Source organism: Giraffa tippelskirchi, chromosome 8, assembly GCF_054371585.1.
Source record: "Giraffa tippelskirchi isolate mGirTip1 chromosome 8, T2T-mGirTip1v1.2.pri, whole genome shotgun sequence".
Lineage (NCBI taxonomy): Eukaryota > Metazoa > Chordata > Mammalia > Artiodactyla > Giraffidae > Giraffa > Giraffa tippelskirchi.
Genome location: NC_137282.1, coordinates 112,882,683 through 112,906,891, shown reverse-complemented (window position 1 = coordinate 112,906,891; position 24,209 = coordinate 112,882,683). Strand labels below are relative to the sequence as shown.

The window sequence follows — 24,209 nt, the reverse complement described above, 5'->3', positions numbered from 1 at the left end:
GCCTTTTTTGCATTTCTTTTCCTTGGCGATGGTCTTGATCCCTGCCTCCTGTACAATGTCATGAACCTCCGTCCATAGTTCTTCAGGCACTCTGTCTATCAGATCTAATCCCTTGAATCTATTTCTCACTTCCACTGTATAATCATAAGGGATTTTCTTTAGGTCATACCTGAATGGTCTAGTGGTTTTCCCTACTTGCTTCAATTTAAGTCTGAATTTAGCAGTAAGGAGTTCACGGTCTGTACCACAGTCAGCTCCCGGTCTTGCTTTTGCCGACTGTATAGAACTTCTCTATCTTTGGCTGCAAAGAATATAATCAATCTGATTTTGGTATTGACCATCTGGTGATGTCCATGTGTAGAGTCTTCTGCTGTGTTGTTGGAAGAGGGTGTTTGCTATGACCAGTGCGTTCTCTTGGCAAAACTCTATTAATAGCCTTTCCCTGCTTCATTCTGTACTCAATCAAACCCCATACCCGCCAGAAATGCTCAGAAGGCTCAAACAAACCTTGTGCACACCAGGACCCAGAGACCCCACAGAGACTGAGCCAGACCTACCTTTGAGTGTCTCCTGTGGAGGTACGGGTCAGCAGTGGCCTGCCACAGGGGCAGGGGCTCTGGGTGCAGCAGACCTGGGTATGGCATAAGCCCTCTTGGAGGAGGTCACCATTAATCCCACCATAGAGCCACTAGAACTTACACAGGACTGAGAAACAGACTCTTGGCAGGCACAAACAAAACCTTGTGTGCAACAGGACCCAGGAGAAAGGAGCAGTGACCCCACAAGAGACTGACCCAGACTTGCCCGTTAAGTGTCCAGGAGTCTCTGGTGGAGTCATGGGTCAGTGGTGGCCTGCTGCTGAGTCGGGGGCACTGAGTGCATCAGTGCGTGCATGGGACCTTTTGAAGGAGGTCGCCATTATCTTCATTACCTCCACCATAGTTTGGCCCCAGGTAACTAGCAGAGAGGGAACACAGCCCCACCCATCAACAGAAAATTGGATTAAAGATTTACTGAGCATGGCCCTGCCCATCAGAACAAGACCCAGTTTCCCCCTTAGTCAGTCTCTCCCATCAGGAAGCTTCCGTAAGCCTCTTACCCTTCTCCATCAGAGGGCAGACAGAATGAAAACCACAATCACGGAAAACTAACCAAAGTGATCACATGGACCACAGCCTTGTCTAACTCAATGAAACTATGAGTGATGACGTGTAGGGCCACCCAAGACAGATGGGTCATGGTGGAGAGTTCTGACAAAACGTGGTCCACTCGAGAAGGGAATGGCAGACCACTTCAGTATTGCCTTGAGAACCCCATGAACAGTATGAAAAAGCAAAAAGATAGGACACTGAAAGATGAACTCCCAAGGTCCATAGGTGCCCAGTATGCTACTGGAGATCAGTGGAGAAATAACTCCAGAAAGAATGAAGAGATGGAGCCAAAGCAAAAACAACACCCAGTTGTGGATGTGACAGTTGATGGAAGTAAAGTCTGATGCTGTAAAGAGAAATACTGCATAGGAACCTGGAATGTTAGGTCCATGAATCAAGGCAAATTGGAAGTGGTCAGACAGGAGATGGCAAGAGTGAACATTGATAGTTTAGGAACCAGCGAACTAAAATGGACTGGAATGGGTGAATTTAACTCAGATGACCATCATATCTACTACTGTGGGCAAGAATCCCTTAGGAAAAATGGAGTAGCCATCATGGTCAACGAAAGAGTCCAAAATGAAGTACTTGAATGCAGTCTCAAAAATGACAGAATGATCTCTGTTCGTTTCTAAGGCAAACCATTCAGTATCACAGTAATCCAAGTCCATGCCCCGACCAGTGATGCTGAAGAAGCTGAAGTTGAATAGTTCTATGAAGACCTACAAGACCTAGAACTAACACCCAAAATAGATGTCCTTTTCATTATAGGGGACTGGAATGCAAAAGTAGGAAGTGTCATTTTCTGCAGTATAGCAAAATGAATTAGTCATGTGTACCTATTCCCATTTTACAGAGAAAAACCCCAACGAGGTTTAGAGAAGCCAAGAGACACCCTGCAACCATGCAGCTGGTGAGCGGCAGGGCCAGCTTTCCCCTCCGTATTTGCCCACCTTGGATTTCTTAATCAACGGCAGTAGCCCTCTGGGGGCCTCTGTTTCCTCTTCTGAAAAGGGGAGGGTGGCACTAATCACTTAGGATCTCCAGGCCCTTGTGATTTTGCAGCAGAATCTCTCTTAGAAGATAGCAGCAAGTTGGATAGGTTCTGGAGAGAATCTATCTTTAAAGTGAAATTAACTCAGTTCTGAAACATTAAAAAAAAAGAAAGAAAACAGGAGAAAGTTGCAACACTGGCCACTACAACAACAATAACAGATACAATGAAACCACAGCGCAAGGACTATTTTGTGTTTGATCAGTGTAGAACAAACATTGACTATATTCTGATGGTGAGACACTCAAAACATTTTTGTTGAGTGAATAAATGCACACAAAATGAATAAATGATTCTATTAGTCCATTTGCCACCACCCCCCACCCTTGGTTAGGAACTGCTTTGTAACTTTCCTCTCCTGATAGATGGAAAAGACAAATTAATTATCTGTATGAAATCCAAAGCTTCATTGCTATGATTGCTATTTTATTTGCTCTAGTATTCATGTTATTAAATACACCAGCAAATTGCATTTAACTTCCTCAATACAAGGTGCTATGTATGTAGTCATATATTTTAATTGTAAAACCATCTCTTTAACAAAATAGACTATTACTTTTCTTAGAATTTTTCTTAAACTCTCTGTAAAACTGCCCTAGAATTTTCCTTCTACATTCTATAAATGCTACGGAAATAATACAGTTATAGAAATAAAAAATGAAAACCACAATCAGGATGGAAACTATAAAAGACAAACAGGTAAACAGAAACAAATCCTGAAAAACAGCAAGTGTTGAAAAGGATGTGGAGAAATTGGGACCCTTGAATGTAAAAATGTAAAATGGTGTAGCTGCTGTGGAACATAGTCTGGCAATTCCTCAAAACTTTAAAAATAGGATTACCATAGGATCCAGAAATTACACTTCTCAGTATACGTCCAAAAAAACTAACGACATGTTAGCACTTATGTTCATTACAGAACTATTCACAATAGCTATGATATGGAAGTAACCTCAGTGTCCATCAATGGATGAATATATAAAGCAAATGTAGTATATGTGTAAAATAGGATATTATTTTACATTAAAAAAATGGAAATTCCCTGGTAGTACAGTGGTTAAGGATCTGCCTTGCAGTGTAGGGGACGCCAGTTTGATCCCTGGTCTGGGAGGATCCCACATGCTGCAGAGCAACTAAGTCTGTGCATCACAACTGCTGAGCCCACGTGCTGCAACTGTTGAAGCCCACATGCCTGGAGCTCATGCTCTACAGCAAGAGAAGCCACTGCAATGAGAAGCAACTAGAGAAAGCCCACATCAGCAACGAAGACCCACCGTAGCTAAAAACAAATAAATCCTAAAAAAAAAAAATAGATGGAAATTCTGACTCCTGCTACAACATGGATGCACCTTGAGGACTAAGTGAAATAGACCAGTCACAAGCAGGCAAATACTGTATGATGCCACTTATATGACCTAGAGTAGTCAAATTCATAGAGACAGAAAGTACAATGGTATTTGACAGGGGCTGAGGGTGGAAGAGGAATGATTGCTTAATGGGTACAGAATTTCAGTTTTGCAAGATAAAAACATATGAAGCTTGATAACACAATAATGTGAATGCATATTGCACTACTGAACTGTACACTTAAAAATGGTTAAGATGAAAAAATGGTTAAGATGGTAAATTTTATGTTATTGGTATTTGATCACAACTGAAAAAAAGAATTAAAAAAAGAAAAGAGAAATGACGGTAAAGGCTGTGACTTCAGAGAGGTTATTACTGCCAGTCCAGCAATACAAGGCTGTTGCTGGTACATCAGGAGCTTGACTGCAGGGGAAAGTGGCTCTTGTCTGGGAAGCTCTCCAAAGGACCCCATGGTTGGGTCAGTGGCCCAATCAGCTGTGACAGCTGAACAGGGGAGCACGCAAGGGCCGAGGCCATGCTCATGGCTTACATGAGCCCTGTGACATCTGCACTGCCCGTATCATTTCAGGAACTTGAGGACTCCAAGTGGGAAGCCCTGACAGCTGGGTTGGGGGGTGGCCGGAAGGGGAAGACGTTCTCCACATGGCTCTCAATCAGCAGCCGACGGCATTTGACCTCATGCATGCATTTGTGGCCTTGCTCTGGAATGCATTTAAGAAGCGAGGACCCTCTGTGGCAAAAGAGCTCTTTGTTGTTTTGGAAGGGGGGTGATTTGATTCGTTTTTAACTCTACTGTTCAGGAATATGCAATTCAACTCTGTCATATCCCTGAATATGAGGGGAGGTGGGAAAATGAGGTGATGACATGCTCAATTTTTTTTTTTGCAAGAAAAAAATGAAGGGATAATGACTTGCTGAGAAAATAATAAATGCATACATAAAGAAATACATGATATGCAATATTCCTGAGCAGCAGTGATGGACTTTGCCACACCCAAATGTTTGGAGTTCCCGGCTCACCAATGGTGGAGGCCAGCAACAGAAATCCCAGTGGGGGAGCATGAAAACTCTCTGCCTTTTCTTCACATTAAATTTAGACCTTGAGTGAAAAAGGATGGAGAGAAGCAACTGCACAGGGCAGTTAACAAAGGGAGCATCTCAATCAAGACTCTGTCAGTAGGGGAGAGAAAAAACCCAATCCACTGGCTGAAGAAACAAAGAAAAACTTATGGGCTCATATATCTGACATGTTCAGGATAGTTTGACTTCAGGCACAGCTGGATCCAGGTGCTCACCCAAAGCCTTTCAACATCTGTCTCTTTCCATCTTTCAGTTCTGATTTTCCTCTGTGTTCACTTCATTCTTGGGCAATCTGTCTGTGTGGTGGCTTCCGCAGCTCCAGGCGCAAAACTTACCAGAAAGAGAATTTCTCCCCCCTAATACTTCGTGCAGAAGTCTCCTGGCTTTTCTATTTTGGGTTTGACCTAGGTCACAAGCCCACCGCTGACCCACTCACTGTGGCCAGGGTAGTGGAGTATGTGGAATGGCTATGCTAGGATCACAAACCCATACATGAGCCGGAGATCAGGGACGCCTTCTGACATCACAGGGCTGACAGTAAAGGTGCAGAAGCTCCCCACTGGGGGCCTGGGCTTGTGCCAGAGGAAGGCATAATGGACGTGGGGCAGGCAAACGCAACTGTTCATCGTGTCGGGCACATGAAGAGAGGCAGAAGATAGGCCTCTTTCAGGATTCTGATTGCTTTGTTTCCTTTAACATCATTGCAGGGTGCTGGGGTTTATTGATGGAGTGGCTGCTCTTATCTCTTACCTTCTCCAAAGACTGTAAGTCACCTCTTTTTAAAAACTATTAAACATCCTTTTATTTCCCCCCCTCGACTTTATTGAGGTGTAACTGACATGTAACATTGTGTAAGTTTGAGGTATACAATGTAATGATTGGATATATGTATATATGGTGAAATGATTACCACAGCAAGGTTTGTTAACACATGCATCACCTCATATAGTCATAATCTGTGTGTGTGTGGTTAAGAACTTTTAGAATCTACTATTTTAGCAACTTTCAAAATACAATATAGTATTGTTAACTGTATATTGATTATAAGTATATTGTTAACTTATATTGATTATAAGTATAATCACTAGGCTGTATATAAGATCCCTAGAATTTATTCATCTTATATCTGGAAATCTGCACCCTTCAGTCACCTCCACCCATTCCACACCACACCCTCCCCCCATCCCTTTGCCCTTGTTCTTTGTTTTTAAGAGTTTGGTTTTTGAGATTACACATATAAGTGCAATCATACAGTATTTTTCTTTCTCTGGCTGACCTTTCTTTTAGCATGATGCCCTCAAGGTTCAACCATGTTGTTTCAAAGGCAGGCTTTCCTTTATTTTTATGGCTGAATAGTGTTCCATTGTGGCTTTCCTGGTAGCTTAGTAGATAAAGAATCTGCCTGCAGTGAGAGAGACCCAGATTCGACCCCTGGGTTGGGAAGATCCCCTGGAGAAGGAAATGGCAAACCACTTCAGTATTCCTACCTGGAAAATTCCATGGAGAGAGGAGCTTGGTGGGCTACAGTCTATGGAATCACAAGAGCTGGACACGACTGAGAGGCTAAACCACCACCAATGTTCCATTATTTATATATATATATATATATATGTATATATATATATATGCTGTGCTGTGCTTAGTCATGTGTCTGACTTTTTGAGACTCCATGGACTGTAGCCTGCCAGGCTCCTCTGTCCATGGGGATTCTCCAGGCAAGAATACTAGAGTGGGTTGCCATGCCCTCCTCCAGGGGATCTTCCTGACCCAGGGATCGAACCTGGGTCTCCCGCATTGCAGGAGGATTCTTTACCATCTGAGCCACCAGGGAAGCCCAAGAATACTGGAGTGGGTAGCCTACCCCTTCTCCAGGAGATATTCCTGACCCAGGAATCAAAACGGGGTCTCCTGCATTGCAGACAGATTCCTTACCAGCTGAGCTTACCAGGGAAGCCCAAAGATAGATAGATAGACAGACAGACAGATAGAAAGGTGTATATACTGGATTGGCCAAAAAGTTTGTTTGGATTTTTCTGTAACATCTTACAAAAACCCAAATGAACTTTTTGGCCAACCCAAGATATCACAGTTTATTCATCTGTTCATCTGTTGATGGACACACAGGTTATTTCCAGGTCTTGGTTGTTCTAAACACTGCTGCAGTGAATATGTGGGTGCAAAGATATTTTAGGGATAGTGCTTTGTTTCTTCTGGATATATACCCAGAAGCAGGATTGTCTGATCGCATGGTAGCTCTACTTTACTTTTTTGAGGAACCACCACCCGTCTCCCTGCACATAGCGCCTGCATCGGTTTACGTTCCACCAACAGTGTATGAGGGATCCCGTTTCTCCACATCCTCTCCAGCATGTGCTGTGGCTTGTCTTTTTGATGATAGCTATTCTGACAGAAGTGAAGTGAAATCTCAGTGGTTTTGATTTGCATTTCCCTAATCAGTGTTGAGCATCATGTCATACGCCTGTTGGCCATTTGAAAGTCTTTGGAAAAATATCTATTCAGGTCCATGTCCATTTTTAAATGGGGTTGTATGTTTCTATTTTTGCTATTGAATTGTATGATTTCCTTGCATATTTTGGATATTAATCCCTTATCAGATATGTGGTTTGCAAGGATTTTCTCCCATTCTATTGATCACCCTTTCATTTTGTCTTGATTTTGGGCAATAAGGAGCCCTGTGGTCAGGATGCCTGTAATGGTACTTCTGGGCAATGACTGTTCTGTTTTGTGTTTTGCTGCATACAAACAACTACAAACATTTATTTTCTTGCTCAAAGACCTGGGGTTGACCATGTCCTGGCTGGGATTGACTGGGCTTGGCTCCAGGTTGCAGGTTGGGTCCAAATCTCTTTGGACTGACAGCTACTTGGAGCCTGCCTTTCTCATGGCAGATCATGCAGGTGTCGAGGGCATACCAACCTGTGCAAGCCTGGAGGAGTTCACATCATGCTTGCTAATATGCTTTCAGCCAAAGCAAAGCATATAGCCAAGCCCAGTGTCAGTGCAATGGGGGCACATTCCCTGCTCTGCAAGGTCCTATGGTGGAGGGAGGGGAGAAGAAATAGGAACAGCTGTCCAATCTGCCATGTGTTTCATTCATGAGACCTCATCCATGTCAGCCTTCCCACACAGAACTAGCTTCATGGTCCATCTAGTCTTTCTGATAAGGGAGATGTTTTTTTGCAAGAATTTGAGTTTCCTCCTTGAGGGCAAAGTCAAGGTTGAGATATGTACCCTAAACCCACTCAAGTATTGCCCCATGGTGTGTGTAAGAAGATGATCTTCATCTTACCTGGCTGGACTCCCCTACTGGGTAGGCAGGTGGTCAGTGCAGGAGCAGGAGAGACCTGGCTGCAGAGCCTGGGGCTAAAAGTGAGCTGCAGGAGCCATCCTAACAGCCAGGCAGCTAGTCTGGCTAAGGTTCCTGTCCAGAGGGCTAGGCTGAATGAGATCGTATCAGGGAGAATGGATGGAGCCTGGGGAGCAGACCAGAGTGCTGGACAGATTGCAGGGTGGGAGCTCAAGAAAGTTCTCAAACAACAGAAATTCTCAGCCTGGGAGGGAAGGAAGTGTTATGATCTGGAACATAACCTACTCCGTCACTGCTTTTCACTCCAAGAAGGAAACAGTAGCTGGGCAATCAGTTTTCCCTCCCACTCCTGCTTTGGCAAATTTCTTAAAACTGCTTAAAAATATCAATATAGGTAATTATTTGCATGAATTCCCTATGTCATATGAGGAGATCCTATTGCATAAAACACTTGCAAAGAAATAGGGTGATAGCTACTTTTCTCTTTAGCTCCTGGAGTAAGCTGAGTATTTTACAAGATGAGTGGTTGCTATTGAAATGATCTTTCCAGCTGCTCTGATGGTTTTATTTTTCTTATAATTAACTTTCGTAATGCAGAAGTTGGTTTGTTATGTTTGAGTAATGGAGGCCCAGAGTGTCAACTGAAGCTGCAGGGAAAAGACACTCAGTTACTATAAAAGAATATTTCTGTGAGGACAGAGCTCTTCTGCTTAGTTCTCTTACATATCAAGGGTCTGAGGTGCAGGGTGCGGCCAAGCAGGTGGAGTGTGGGAGGAGAGGACTCGAGAGGGCAGAGAGCCATTTTCTCCTGTAGAGAATGCGGAGACTTCTGCACAACTGGGCGTCCACAGATGGCAAGGATCACATTCCCAGGTCTGGTGCCAGTGAAGGAGCAGAAAGCCTTTACTTTCCTGTACAATTGGAGGTTGATATTGGTACCAGATGGGAGAGAACCAATTTATTAATAATAATACCAAGATCTATGAGGAACTTATTTTGCACCACAAAGTGAATGCTTTATGTCTTCAAAATAACCCAGTATAATAGGTACTATCATTTTTTTCCATTTTACAGATGAGAAAATTGAGGGTGAAGTGGTGAAATAAACTGCCCAGGGTAACTCATCCAGAAAGGGGTGGAGCAGGAATCCAGAGCCAGCCTGCACTGAAGCTCACAGCGATTTGTCCAATATAAGCTCCCATTGTGACATGGTTGTAAAAGCCACAAGTTGGGCTTAGTGTTCATAGACACCCAATGTATCAACACAGGTCCAGAGTGGCTCCCCTGGGTAGATTAGCTCCCCAAAGTGCTGAATTCTGGGGAACTTAGACCAAAAAAAAAAAAAATAAAAGCCCAGGAATGGTGCCTGTGAAGTATCAGGGAAGGGGCTGGGCTTTCTAAGCAGGAGGGGGGAGGACCATGAAATAGACTTTGCAGTTGCCCCTCCCACACCCACGTACTCTTCTCCCACTGAGTGACAGCAGCGAGGGATGACAGATTGACTCACAGCTTGGATGGGCTCTGGTTGGTCCATAGCTAAGCCAGTCAGGAAAGTCTCATTCCTTTGCCTCTGTGATTGATTCAGAGATGGGCAGATCTAAGACATTTCAGGCCAGTGAGATGCAAGGAAGGATTTAGTAGGGATGTTTAGGAAAGTCATTCTGAACTTTAATGAGGGGATTCAAGAAGGGACCCTCTCTCTACCCAACTCACCCCCCAACAATAAGCAGAAAGCAGGAAGCTGGTGGATGGCTGGGTAACTGGGTCAATCTTCCCTCCCCAAAGTAAGCTCACCTCAACTTGGGGCTCTCTTTCAGATGAATCTATAAATCTCCTTATTGTTTCATCTCCCTTGAGCTGGATTTTCTTTTTATTGAAGCTAACAGCCTTTTCACTGACATAACATAGTGTACAAAAGGAAGACTAGCTTTATTTCCTTATCCAGAAAGCAGAATTAGAACTTGGGGGAACTAGATATCTCCCTCAAGGTAAGGAGCTGCCTTGTGGTGAGTATTCCAGAATTTGAGGCATCCAAGCTAAAGCTGGGAAATTGCAGAAAGATTTCTAAGAGGGAAGAGAGTCACTGTTGCTGGCATGCTCACCACCACCCCCAAGGTCGGGACTGTCAGATCACTTTAAAGTGGGAGCAGGACTCTGTGGCAGGAGGAGGTTGATGCTGAATGCCCCTGCCTGCCGGGCTTCCCAAGTGGCACTACTGGTAAATAACCTGCCTGCCAGTGCAGAAGATGTAAGAGATGCAGGTTCAATCCCTGGGTCAGGAAGAAGCCCTGGAGGAGGGCACAGCAACCCATTCCAGTATTCTTGCCTGGGAAACCCCATAGACAGAGGAGCCTGTGGGGCTCGTCTGTGGGGTCGCAAAGAGTTGGACATAACTGAGCGACCGAGCATGCGCAACCTCCCAGCTGCTGGACCATTTCTTAAAACAAAACAAGGACATCTATATAGTTTTTCTTGCACTGTCTTCAAAAGGGGTGAAGATTGTTGAAATCATTTTTTCTGAATCTCTCACATTTTAAGAAGTTAAGTCAAATTGGTGCTAATTTAATGCGTATTATAGCTGACACATGGGCTTTAAGTCAAGTTGGTGGTGCAGTTGCATTGTTCTTTTTAGTTGATTTTTGTAAGCTTTTTAGTAAAATGGTAAAATGGGACCTTTCATATAATTAATGTGATTGGTAGAGCAATGCCTATGTTATTAGATGTGCCACAAAATTCTTAGCACGATAAACTATTTAAACGGTTTATAGTTGTGATATCTTTGCTTTCCTGACATACTCAGAGTCATGTTTATGGTATAATTATTGTGAAGTTCAGTGTCAGGAATACTTCTTAACTTTGCTATGGCAATATTGTTCTTATGGGGGAGAAAGAATCCCATCGGTTTTATTCATTCTTCTGATTCATGATCATGTTGCCTGTTCTAGGTTCCTTTCAGATCTCTTCTGGATCTATCATCTTTGAATTTATTTAAACACTTAAAAAGCACTGGGACTTCCCTGGCAGGCCAGTGATCAAGACTTTCTCCTTTTAATGCAAGGAGTGGGAGTTTGATACCTGGGCAGAGTCTTCCCTGGTGGCTCAGATGGTTAAGAATCTGCCTGTAGTGTGGCAGACCCAGGTTCGATCCTTGGGTCAGGAAGATCCCCTGGAGAAGGGAATAGCTACCCACTCCAGTCTTCTTGCCTGGAGAATTCTGTGGACAGAGAGGAGCCTGGTGGGCTACAGTCAGTGGGATCTCGAAGAGTTGGACATGGCGGAATGACTAACACTTTCACTTTCTTTCTGGGAGCCAAGATCCCACATGCTTCACAGACAAAAAAACCAAAACAGAAAGCAGAAACAATATTGCAATAGATTCAATAAAGACTTTAAAAATGATCTGCATAAAAAATCTTTTAAAAATAACAAAAGTAAAAAGCAATGTCTGTTTCTCATGTGTACTACCTGCTCGCTATGAGAAGCCTGCTTTCTTTTATTTATCCTCAACTTGAATTTCCTGAGCTGCCAGCATCTTCAGCACCCTCTCCAGGGATTAATTTCATAGGGTTTAACAAGCACAGTGCTTGGCCACTGGCAGCAGTGGCCTTCTTCTCCCACTGAATGTCATGTTAGCTTAGTCTCGTGTAAGTGGCTTCTTTATTCCTCTCCCCTGAGCCTCAAAGACGATTAATGGTGCTAGTGGGTTTTGCTAAATGAAGATGGAATTAAGTGGAGACCACGGAACATATTGGTGTTACTTTGGCAGCATTTTATGTGATGAAATGAAGGGAGAACTTGACTCCTGGCTGCCTTGCCCGTATGTGACTCTAGGCAGGAAGATGAGTGAAAGAAAGGCCACATTGCAGGAAATGTTTTCCTGGTTGTTACTGAGTCGAGAAGAACGCAACGTAGACAGTGATGCCCCCTATTTGAGTCAGTAGAAGCAGCTTTTAGTTCCCACATCAAATGGCTAGTCCCCAGATGTCAGGCTCTTATGCTGTTTTGTGATCTGGAAGATGGGGACGCAGTGGGGAGAACCAGGCACATTCTCAAGAATCTGGGGTCATAGGCACCATTTTATTGAATGATCTCTCCTTCCTGTAGAATTGAGCTAGAAGCCTTCTGAATCTCCTGAATCAGGCGCAGGTGGATGTCTGAGGCCTCTTCTTCTTGCCGTGTCAGTGGGTAACCGTAAAAAGTGCTTGAGGTTTTCTTGAGGGACCAGACCCAGCCCGTTGTCTCCCAGCCCCATAGCTCTGCCTGCTCAATTCCACACTGAACCACCCATTACTGTTCTGCATCTTAGGAAAAGGAGACTTTTAACAATTTGAGTGCTTGCTCCTGGCCTAGGGCACTTGGAGCAGAGAACCAGAGGAATTAAGGACTTCAGCAGCATGCTAAAGTTCCAGCTTTTACTCTCTAGTCGAGAGGAGCCACTGGGCATTTTGTCAGCCTCTCTCTGACTTTTTGATAAGGTTGTCCTTATTGCAGCTCGACTTTAGCCAAATTCCTCTCTCTCATGCTCCTAACCACATTGCAAAGTCTGTGTCATCCGTTCTGTTGGATGGATGAGGGAACTCATGCCCCACGGTGGGTGGCCCCTTGCCTGAAATTGTTTCAGGGTGGCAGAAGCGAGAATCCTACCACCACTGAAATGTCACAGCACTGTCTATTGATTTGCTTACATGTAACTGGAGGAGCTCCTAAAAACAATTGGAAGAAGTAGGAATGCACTTGCTTGAAGTCCCTTGCCTATGCCAGCTGCCTTGGCTTCTCACTTCCCTGGGTTCTGATGCTTCTCTAAAGACAGGACACATGTCCTCCTCCTCTACCCGTCAAGGATCCCTTGGCAGAGCAGAGAGTGGGGGGCTGCCAGGGCCCAGGGAGGTGAGTGGAGGGTCACTGAACCTCATTCAATGAAGGGCCTTGGAGATGAGACCAAAGAGAATGTGGTGGTCTGTGTCATCTCAGAAAAGGCTAGATTTAATTCTGTTTCTTCTGCAGCTGTGAAAATACTCTTCATGGCCTTCCTTTTTCTGCCTCACTTTCCCCTCTAACTGGCCTGATATGTATTGGCCTGTTTTTCTTCATTACCATTTCCCCATGGTTTTAGTGACCATTGTTTAATTTCTTATCTTATAGGTGATTGATCTGTGTTTTCCAGCAACAATTCTAAGCCTGAATCAGTAACAAAGAAAGGTCTTTCTGTTTTATTTTTATTTTTTAATTTTATATTGGAGTATAGTTGATGTACAATGTTGTTATTTTCTGCTATACAGCAAAGCAGATCAGTGACATGCACACATATATCCCCTCTTTTTTGGATTTCCTTCCCGTTTAGGTCACCCCAGAGCTACACAGTAGGTTCTCAATTATCTACTTTATACAGAGCTGTCAGTGGTGTATATATGTCAATCCCAATCTCCCAATTTGTCCCAACCCCCACTTCCCCTCTTGGTGTCCATATGTTTGTTCCCAGCATCTGTGTCTCTATTTCTGGTTTGCAAATTAGATCACTTATATCGTTTTTCTAGATTCCACATATATGCACTAACATACGATATTTGTTTTTCTCTTTCTGACTTAACTTCACTGTGTATGACAATCTCTAGGTCTATCCACATTTCTACAAATGACCCAATTTCATTTCTTCTTATGGTTGAGTAATATTCCATCGTATACATGTACCACATCTTTATCCATTCCTCTGTTGATGGACAGTGGGTTGAAGACCTAAATAAATAGTTCTCCAAAGAAGATATACAGATGACCAACAAAAACATGAAAAAATACTCAACATCACTAATCATTAGACAAATGAAAATCAAGAGTACAATGAAGCATCACTTTACACTCATCAGAATGGCTATTATTAAAAAAAGATCTATAAACAATAGATGCTGGAGAGTGTGTGGAGAAAAGGAATCCCTCTCACGCTGTTGCTGGGGATGTAAATTGATACAACCACTATGGAGAACAGTATGGAGTTTCCTTTAAAAACTAAAAATAGAACTATCATATGACCCAGCAATCCCATTACTGGGCATATCCCCAGAGAAAACCATAATTCAAAAGATACATGAACCCTAATGTCCATAGCAGCACTATTTACAACAGCCAGGACATGGGAGCGAAGTCTCTCTGTTGTCAAGACTGCCTTCACTCTCTGTCTCTGCCTCCTTATTGCCAAGAAACTAGGCATTCTGGAAAATATGCCTCTCACAGGATCTTCTTGCCATCTCATCTGTTGGCATTGCTGGGCTTTCTCTCCTCATACCTTTCTCATGCGCACCAGATTTCCCTGTTCCTTGGCCCATCTTGGTGCACCAGGGAACCCCTCACCACTTAGTAAGCTTCTGCCCACACTTGAAAGCCTGTCTCTGACACTCCTGCCTTCATGAGGCCCACCGGAATTATCCCCAACCAGATACAGCCTCTCCATTCTTCACAGCCATCAACACTGCCATTCTATCTTTAATCATGGTTTTTGTTTTCTTTAAAACGGGTTATTTTCCTATTTCTGTATTTTCCTAGTTGTGAAAGTAATACATACCCATCATAGAAAAAAGGAACATGCAGAAAGGCATAAAGAAGAAAATAAGGATTACCAAGGTAACAATAAGCTCTAACATTTGGGCAGGTTGATACATAGGCTCACTTCTGAGCTCTTTATGTGGATTAATCTAGATCATTCTCACAACCTGCAGTGCCAATAGATGCAATGGAAGAAGATCCTGTGAGGTGATATTATTACCAACTTCACAAATGAGGAGTGATGTTTGAGGTGGTCATAAAGAAGTGTCTGAAACTCTGTGTGACAAATTCATGCTGAACTCGCTGACCCAGTTCTGTGACTGGGAGAGCTGGGGAGTTCTGGGCTGAACCGCTGGGCTTCTCCTGCCCTGGGAACGCTGTGCGGCTCTGGGTCCTGAGTGGGCGTCCACTCCTCCCTGTTGGATGCTGGCTGTTGGAAGAGCCTGACTTGCCAGTACCACCTCTGTGTTTCTTCCCTCCCACCTCTTCATATGCGACCTGTCCATAGGTCAGACAGAGGCCACCACACTTCAAGACAGACCAGATTTTAATGGTGAATATGAAAAGTAGAAGAAATAAAACCCCAAAGCTTTAAGTTTAATTAAGTTCCATTTATTTTTTTTTTTTTGCTTTTATTTCCTTTTCTTTGGGAGATGGATCCAAAAACATATTGCTTCAACTTACATCAGAGAGTGTTCTGCCTATGTTTTCCTCTAGGAGTTTCACAGTATCTGTTCTTACATTTAGGTCTTTAATCCATTTTGAGTTAATTTTTGTGTATGGTGTTAGAGAATGTTTTCACTCTTTTACATGTAGCTGTCCAGTTTTCCCAGCCCGTTATTGAAGACACGGGTATATATTTCCCCAGTATATATTCTTGCTTCTTTCATTGTAGATTAAGTGGCCATAAGTGTGCGGGTTATTTCTGGGCTTTCTACCCTGTTCCATTGATATATGTGTCTGTTTTTGTGCCAGTACCATCCTGTTTTGATGACTATAACTTTGAAGTACAGTCTAAAATTAGGGAGTATGATTCCTCTACCTCTGTTCTTCTTTCTCAAGATTGTTTGGCTATTTCAGATCTTTTGTGTTTCTATACAAATTTAAAAATTATTGTTTTACATCTGTCAGACCCTATGTGGGAATCGTATATGTGTGAATTCTTTGACTTCTCACACAATAGCTGCTACTAGGACCTCCAGGTTACAGAGGAAGGCACAGAAAAGTTAAGTAACTAGACTGAATTACACAGCTAGAACATGGTGATATTCAAGCTGAACCCAATTTTAATTACTTGCTTTCTGGCCTTTCTGAATTAAGAGTGGGGAACAAAGGGGAGTGGGCACAATTTCTCTGTAACGTTAGGATTAGAACAAAGAGCTAGGAAAAGCCTCAGGGCTTCTCTCCACCCTAGACCACAGAAGGGTCCCTGGGCTGGAGAGCAGGGGTGAGAAAGAGTGGATGTAGGGTGACATGACACGAAGAGACCTGAATGGGGTCCAAGATTGAATAGACCCAACACATTATCGACCGGAGGTGTATTAACATCACAGGCATTCAGTTCAGTCACTCAGTCTTGTCTGACTCTTTGCGACCCCATGGACTACAGCATGCCAAGCTTCCCTGTCCATCACCAACTCCTGGAGCTTGCTCAAACTCATATCTGTCGAATCAGTGATGCCATCCAACCATCTCATCCTCTGTCATCCCCTTTTCCTCCTGCCTTCAATCTTTCCCAGCATCAATCTTTCACAGGCATTAGTTTCTGCAAATAACCCCTGGCCAATAATGTATTAAGATGAACTACTTTTTTTTTTTCACTCAGTCTTATTTTAAAAGAAAATTCTTCAGAGGTTTGAAGAGCTAGTTACATTTTTCTAAGGATGAAATAAATCTCTATCAATTTAAATAAATTAATAAGAAACAAAGAGAGTTCATTTTTGTATTCCACCTGTGGGATCTGTCTCTTGTTTGGTAGATGCAGTTGTTCTCAGTGGTACAGATGAGAAAACTGAGGCTCAGTGGCATGAAGTTACTTGCTCAAGACCACCCAGGCAGCCAGTGACTGAGATGAACTGAACCCAGTTTGTCTGAATTATCTATGCATACAGGTGACCCTCTATTCATGCGGACCCACAAAACTGGAGTGTGAGCCCATCTCCAGGTGTTGTGGCAGATGCAAAGAATACAGTGGAGTGCCTGTTCTGGTAGACTTGGATCTAGTGGGGAGACAGCATTCTAACAAGCCATCTTGGTGTTGAGCTGTGTGACAAGGGCTATAATAGAGACAGGCACAAAGGATCATGGGAGAAGGGAGCTCCAGGTCTGAGACTGTGTAGCTGGGTCCCTGTGCTGCCTATTATCCAAGGCTAAGGAGATACTGCAATTAAATGACACTCAGCCGCTAAATTTCCTCCCCCTAAATCCCATCATGTGGCATAGTGTAGTGGCTAAGAGGGGGCACCACCTCAGTGGCATCCCTCAGTTGTGGTTCAGTCACCCAGTCATATCTGACTCTTTATGACCCCATGGACTGCAGCATGCCAGGCCTCTCTTTCCCTCACCATCTCTGGAAGTTTTCCCAAGTTCATGGCTACTGCATCGGTGATGCCACCCAGCCATCTCATCCTCTGATGCCCTCTTCTCCTTCTGCCTTCAGTCTTTCTCAGGATCAGGGACTTGTTCCAATGAGTCAGCTGTGCGCATCAGGTGACCGAAATACCGGAGTTTGAGCTTAAGCATCAGTCCTTCCAATGAGTATTCAGAGTTGATTTCCCTAAAGATTGACTGGTTTGATCTCCTTGCTGTCCAAAGGACTCTCAGGAGTCTTCTCCAGCACCATGGTTCGAAGGCATCAATTCTTTGGCGCTCTGCCTTCTTTACGGTCCAGCTCTCACAACCGTACGTGACCACCAGGAAGACTTTTGCCTTGACTATACAGACCTTTGTCGGCAGAGTAATGTCTCTGCTTTTTAACACTCTGTCCAGGTTAGTCATAGCTTTCCTACCAAGAAGCAAACAGGCTTCTGATTTCATGGCTGCAGTCACCATCTACAGTGATTTTAAAGCCCAAGAAGAGGAAATCTGTCACTACTTCCACCTTTTCCCCCTCTATTTGCCATGAAGTAATGGCGCCGGATGCCATGATCTTAGTTTTTTTAATATTTAGTTTTAAGTCAGCTCTTTCACTCTCCTCCTTCACTCTCATCAAGAGTCTTTCTGCCATTAGAGTGGTGTCATCTGCATATCTGAGGTTGTTGATATTTCTCCCGCCTATCTTGGAAGAGGTCAGTCTTCGTTCCAATCCCAAAGAAAGGCAATGCCAAAGAATGCTCAAACTACCGCACAATTGCACTCATCTCACATGCTAGTAAAGTAATGCTCAAAATTCTCCAAGCCAGGCTTCAACAGTATGTGAACCGTGAACTTCCAGATGTTCAAGCTGGTTTTAGAAAAGGCAGAGGAACCAGAGATCAAATTGCCAATATCCGCTGGATCATCGAAAAAGCAAGAGAGTTCCAGAAAAACATCTATTTCTGCTTTATTGACTATGCCAAAGCCTTTGACTGTGTGGATCACAATAAACTGTGGAAAATTCTGAAAGCGATGGGAATACCAGACCATCTGACCTGTCTCTTGAGAAACCTGTATGCAGGTCAGGAAGCAACTGTTAGAACTGGACATGGAACAACAGACTGGTTCCAAATAGGAAAAGGAGTACGTCAAGGCTGTATATTGTCACCCTGCTTATTTAACTTATATGCAGAGTACATCATGAGAAACGCTGGGCTGGAAGAAACACAAGCTGGAATCAAGATTGCCGGGAGAAATATCACTAACCTCAGATATGCAGATGACACCACCCTTATGGCAGAAAGTGAAGAAGAACTAAAGAGCCTCTTGATGAAGGTGAAAGAGGAGAGTGAAAAAGTTGGCTTAAAGCTCAACGTTCAGAAAACTAAGATCATGGCATCTGGTCCCATCACTCCATGGGAAATAGATGGGAAAACAGTGGAAACAGTGTCAGACTTTACTTTTTTGGGCTCCAGAATCACTGCTGCTGGTGACTGCAGCCATGAAATTAAAAGACACTTACTCCTTGGAAGGAAGGTTATGGCCAACCTAGATAGCATGTTTAAAAGCAGAGACATTACTTTGCCAACAGAAGTCCGTCTAGTCAAGACTATGGTTTTTCCAGTGGTCATGTATGGATGTGAGAGTTGGACGGTGAAGAAAGCTGAGTGCCGCAGAATTGATGCTTTTGAACTGTGGTGTTGGAGAAGACTCTTGAGAGTTTCTTGGACTGCAAGGAGATCCAATCAATCCATCCTAAAAGAGATCAATCCTGGGTGTTCATTGGAAGGTCTGATGTTGAAGCTGAAGCTCCAATACTTTGGCCACCTCATGCGAAGGGTTGACTCATTGGAAAAGACCCTAATGCTGGGTAGGATTGGGGGCAGGAGGAGAAGGGGACGACAGAGGATGAGATGGTAGGATGGCATCACCGACTCGATGAACATGGGTTTTGGTAGACTCCAGGAGTTGGTGATGGACAGAGAGGCCTGGCGTGCTGCAATTCATGGGGTCGCAGAGAGTCGGACACGACTGAGCGACTGAACTGAACTGAACTGATCTTGATTCCAGCTTGTAACTCATCCAGCCCGGCATTTCTCATGATGTGCTCAGTGTATAGATTAAACAAACAGAGTGACAGCAGACACTCCTGTTGTACTCCTTTCTCAATCTTGAACCAATCAGTTTTTCCATACCGGGTTCTAACTGTGGCTTCTTGACCCTCATACAGATTTCTCAGGAGACAGGTAAGGTGGTCTGGTATTCCCATCTCTTTAAGAGCTTTCCACATTTATTATGACCCACACAGTCACAGGCTTTGGTGTAGTCAATGAAACAGAGGTAGATGTCTCTCTGGAATTATCTAGCTTTCTCTGTGATCCGGCGAATGTTGGCAATTTGATCTGTTTCCTCTTCCTTTTCTAAACCCAGGTTGGGACATTTGGAAGTTCTTGGTTTGCATAATGCTGAAGCCTAACATGCAAGATTTTAAGCATGACCTTACTAGCATGGGAGATGAGTGCAATTGTCTGCTGGTTAGCACATTCTTTAGTACTACCCTTCTTGGGAATTGGGATGAGGATTGACCTTTTCGAGTCCCATGGGTCTTCCAGATTTGCTGACGTAATGAATGCCACACCTCGATGGCCTCATCCTTTAGGGTTTTGAATAGTTGTACTGGAATTCCATCGCATCCACTAGCTTTATTAATAAGAGTGCTTCCTAAGGCCCACTTGACTTTACTCTCCAGAATGTCTAGCTCTGGGTTGCTGACCACACCATCATGGCAATCAGGTTCATTTAGATCTTTTTTTTTTTTTTAAGTGACAACAACAGTTTATTCAGTGACATTTAGTATATTCACAGTGTTGTGCAACCTCTCTCTCTCTCTAATTCCACAACATTTTCATCACTCCAAAAGGGAACCTCGTATCCATTAAACCATTACTCCTCCTCCCCGCTCCCCAAAGCCCCTGGCAGCCACCAGTCTGCTCTCTCTCTGTCGCTATGGATCTTCCTATTCTGGCTGTTTCATATAAATGGGATCATATAATATGTCACCTTTTGGTTTCTGGCTGCTTTCCCTTAGCATAATGTTTCTGAGGATCATATATACACATTGTTGCGTGTATCAGTACTTCATTCCTTTTTTAAAAAATTTATTTATTTTTTTATTGAAGGATAATTGCTTTACAGAATTTTGCTGTTTTCTGTCAAACCTCAACATGAATCAGCCAGAAGTATACACATATCCCCTCCCCTTTGAATCTCCCCCCCATCTCCCTCCCCAGCCCACCCCTCTAGGTTGATGCAGAGCCCCTGTTTGAGTTTCCTGGGCCATACAGCAAATTCCTGTTGGCTATCTATTTTACCTATGGTAATATAAGTTTCCATGTTACTCTTTCCATACATCTCAACCTCTCCTCCCCTCTCCCCATGTCCATAAGTCTATTCTCTATGTCTGTTTCTCCATTGTTGCCCTGTAAATTAATTCTTCAGTACCATTTTTCTAGATTCCGTATATATGCATTAGAATATGATATTTATCTTCCTCTTTCTGACTTACTTCACTCTGTATAATAGGTTCTGAGTTCATCCACCTCATTAGAACTGACTCAAATGCATTCCTTTTATGGCTGAGTAATATTCCATCTTGTATATGTACCACAACTTCTTTATCCATTCTTCTGTGATGGACATCTAGGTTGCTTCCATGTTCTAGCTATTGTAAATAGTGCTTCAGTGAAAAATGGGATACATGTATGTTTTTCAATTTTGATTTCCTCAGGGTATATGCCTAGGAGTGGGATTGCTGGGTCATATGGTGGTTTTATTCCTAGTCTTTTAAGGAATCTCCATACTGTCTTCCATAGTGGCTGTATTAATTTACATTCTCACCAACAATGCAAGAGCGTTCCCTTTTCTCCACATCCTCTCCAGCATTTATTGTTTGTGGACTTTTTGATGATGGTCATTCTGACTGGTGTGAGGTGATATCTCATTGTAGTTTTGATTTGCATTTCTCTAAAAATGAGCGGTGTTGAGCATCTTTTCATGTGTTTGTTAGCCATCTGTATGTCTTCTTTGGAGAAATATCTGTTTAGGTCTTTTCCCACTTTTTGAATGGATTGTTTGTTTTTCTGGTATTGAGATTGTATAAGCTGCTTGTATATTTTGGAAATCAATCCTTTGTCAGTTGTTTCATTTGCTATTATCATTTAGATCTTTTTTATACAGTTCTTCCATGTATTCTTTTCATCTCTTCTTGATCTCTTCAGCATCTACTAAGTCTCTACCATTTATGTCCTTTATTGTGCCCATCTTTGGGTAAAATGTTCCCTTGATATTTCCAGTTTTCCTGAAAAGATCTCTAGTCTTTCCCCTTCTTTTGTTTTCTCCTAGTTTTATACACTGTTCATTGAAGAACGCCTTCTCATCTCTCTGTGCTATTCTTTGGAAATCTGCATTTAGTTGGATATACCTTTCCCTTTCTCCCTTGCTTTGCACTTCTCTTTGTTCTTTAGCTATTTGTAAGGCCTCCTTAGATAACCACTTTGCCTTCTTGCTTTTTTTTCCCTTTGGGATGATTTTGTTCACTGCCTCCTGTACAGTATTATGGACCTCCATCCATAGTTGTTAAGGTACTCTGTCTGCCAGATCTAATCCCTTGAATCTATTTGTTACCTCCACTGCATATTCATAGGGGGTCTGATATAAGTCATACCTGGTTGGCCTAGTGGTTTTCCCCACTTTCTTTAGTTTAAGCCTGCATTTTGCTATGAGAAGCTGATGATCTGAGCCACAGTCAGCTCCAAGTCTTGTTTTTGCTGACTGTATACAGCTTCTCCATCTTCGGCTATAAAGAATGTAATCAATTTGATTTCGGTATTGGCCATTTGGTGATGTCCATGTGGTGTCCCTCAGACGTGGGTTCAAATCCCGGGTGTGCAAATCACTAACTCTGTGATATAGGTGTGTTCTATCACCTCCTTCTGTAAATGAGGTTGGCATGACCTGCCTGGGTCTGGGAGGATATGAAGTCATGTACATACAGCACTGAACAGTGCCTGGCCCATAATATACTCAAGAAATGAGAGCTATGATATAATATTCTAGATGGATTGTTGCCTGCATGCTTTCCATATCCCTTCCTCACACAAAGCGTAGGCAAGTTTTTCCTTCTCCCACTAATCTATCTGACAAGGCAGAGCCCTGGTGTTGTGTATGTGTGTCTTGAAAATAGCCTTTTCTGTGGACTAGGACCCTCTGGCCAGAATTCTGTGCAACCCTTTGTCAAAGCATTCACTTCTCAACTGTATTCAGATGAGACATTGGTCCTTAAACACAACCCAGGGGGTGACTCCCATGCACAAAATCAGCCTGAAAACATGGTGGCCCCATGGTTTGGGCCTGGCAACTGGAAGTTGGGCTGAGTCTGTCTGACTTCATTTCTGGAGGCAAATGTAGCTCCAACATTACCTAAGCTGGGAAGTGAGGAAATTCTCATGTTCCCAACACTTTCAACAATGTCCCATTATGCTTGGTGACTCACGAATAGGCCCATGTCCATGGAACCACATGTGTCTCTCTGCAGTGAGTACAGTGCCTTGCTGTATGTTTGAACTAATTTCATAGGCTTCTCTCTACCACGAATGTTACTTGCCCTCTTTTTTGACAGTTGCTGGATGCTTGTTGTATCAGAAAAAGCCAGAAAAGGGTAAAAAAAAATGCTTCTTTTGAGTGAGCAACCGAGCACATTGGATATAGTGCCTGGGAGGGAAACTTGGGTTCATGCTAAATTAAAAGCAGAATCTTGGGATCTTTGCAAAAAGGCACATACCTCAGTTGGCAAGTCACAAAAAACTCTCAGGTCACCCATCATTGTCGTGGTTAATGATGAAGGCTTTCTTTCCCTTGACAGGCAGGGGAGACGGTAGCAGAATATTGAAACAGCTCCTCAGACATGCCAGGGTTGGGGAGACACTGCAGATTTTGTGCAGAGACAGCCAGTTTGCCTCCTGTGTTGTTCTGATCATGAACTTGGGCAATTTAATTGGAAACTGAGAACCCTAGGAACACAGGCTCTAAGATTCAAAAGGGAGGGATGAACTTCTGGCATCTATTCCACCCCATAGACACTCTGCCCTGTTGCTTTTACCTATTACTTGGCACAAATGTCTTGGCTTTGCTAAGCTTCAGCCACTTTTAAGGGTCTCATGAAATGAGTGGACCCAGGGCCAGCCTTGTTTGTGCCATTTCAGACTCTGCCCCATTGCAGGTACTGGAATGCTTGCTGCTCTTGGCTGCCTGGTGAGCTCCCAGTCAAGCCCGAACAACCCATGCGGATTGCAGTTTCCCCAGCAAGGCTTCCTTGCTGCCTTGATCCCTGCATAAGTGTCCACCCTCTATTATAATCCTAAGAATGAGAATGAAAACTCAAGGGCTCTGCTTACAGCTCTGTCTCTTTCAGCTACACAGTGAATTTTCTGAGATCAGGGACCTCGCTCACTCTCGTATCCTCAGCACACAGGACACTTCTGGGCAAGCACAAGACACTTAGTAAATGTTTGCTGGAGTATCAAATGAGGAAATGAATGAATGGCATCTGAAGGTAATATTCTGTATATGCTGAGGCATATTAAGTTTCCGGGATACTGGGAACTTCTACAATTATCCATTCTAGTATGTTATTATATTGTCCAAATAGAAGAACCCCTTTAAAAATCATCATTTGATTTTGTCATCAATGATGACACCTGTCATCATCCATCAATAGTTTTGCATGAATGAGTTTATAGGATTTCAAAATACTTGATGAAATAGACTACGCCTGGTACTGTTTTGGGGTAGAAATAGGGGAGTATACCTGGAGCAAGAAAGACCTGGAGTGAGACTGTGGGGTGTCATCTAAAAGAGTTTCTGAAATGAGGGGCCCCTTATGGGCATGAGCTTCCTTGGTGGCTTAGACAGTAAAGAATCTGCCTTCAATGTAAGGAGACTCAGGTTTGATCCCTGGGTTGGGAAGATCCCCTGCAGAAGGGACTGGCAACCCACTCCAGTATTCTTGCCTGGAGAATCCCATGGACAGAGGAGCCTAGTGGATTATAGTCCATGGGGTCAC

General features: G+C 43.3%; 1 long non-coding RNA gene across 1 annotated transcript in view; it reads left to right on the top strand.

The window, feature by feature from the left end:
• Window positions 1-24,209, top strand: part of LOC145518726 (uncharacterized) — a 199,435-nt gene that overhangs the window by 131,718 nt on the left and 43,508 nt on the right. The window contains exon 4 of the long non-coding RNA XR_014063224.1: window positions 5,361-5,417. This is a non-coding gene — a long non-coding RNA (uncharacterized LOC145518726). The remainder of the gene's footprint in view (window positions 1-5,360; window positions 5,418-24,209) is intronic.